A 581-nucleotide genomic window follows, 5' to 3' on the forward strand; every position below is an offset into this window, starting at 1 on the left:
TTATTATTATTACTTTTGTCCTTTTTACCATTATTCTTTATTCTTCCCCTCCCAGGTTCTAGTTTTCAGGGGTTTTTTATTTTCCCTGTTCATTGGTGCAATTATTTTTCTTTCTCATGGTTAACCCCATTCCTTGTTTTTCTTTTTGTGTTTTTCCCATTTTTTTCTTCATTATTCTCTTTCTCTAACTTTTTTCTCTTATTGCCCTTTCCCCAGATATTACAGAGGTTTTGTTTTGTTTTGTTTTGTTTTGTTCCTTCTTCTTCTTCTTTTTCCTTTTTTCTTTTTTTGGTTACTGTTCCTGTTTGATTACAAGGTGTATTTTTTGTCTATGTGCTCTTACTTTTTTTATGGTTATTCAATTGTTATTTTTGTTTAACAGAGTGGAAGACAGCAACAGTCCCCATACGACACAACTACACCCATACCTCCTACAGCTTCACTTACTGAGTGAGAGCCACCACTTCCTTCTCCACCAGTGGGCCAATGATAAACAACCACCAAGAAGAAACTGACTCACCCTTGCTCTTCATAAACAGTTAACAGAGATCTAAATAAAATAGCACCACAATGTCTTGGAG

Source organism: Orycteropus afer, unplaced genomic scaffold (genome assembly GCF_000298275.1).
Source record: "Orycteropus afer afer isolate SDZICR_OR568_19922 unplaced genomic scaffold, OryAfe1.0 scaffold00827, whole genome shotgun sequence".
NCBI classification, from domain to species: Eukaryota; Metazoa; Chordata; class Mammalia; order Tubulidentata; family Orycteropodidae; genus Orycteropus; species Orycteropus afer.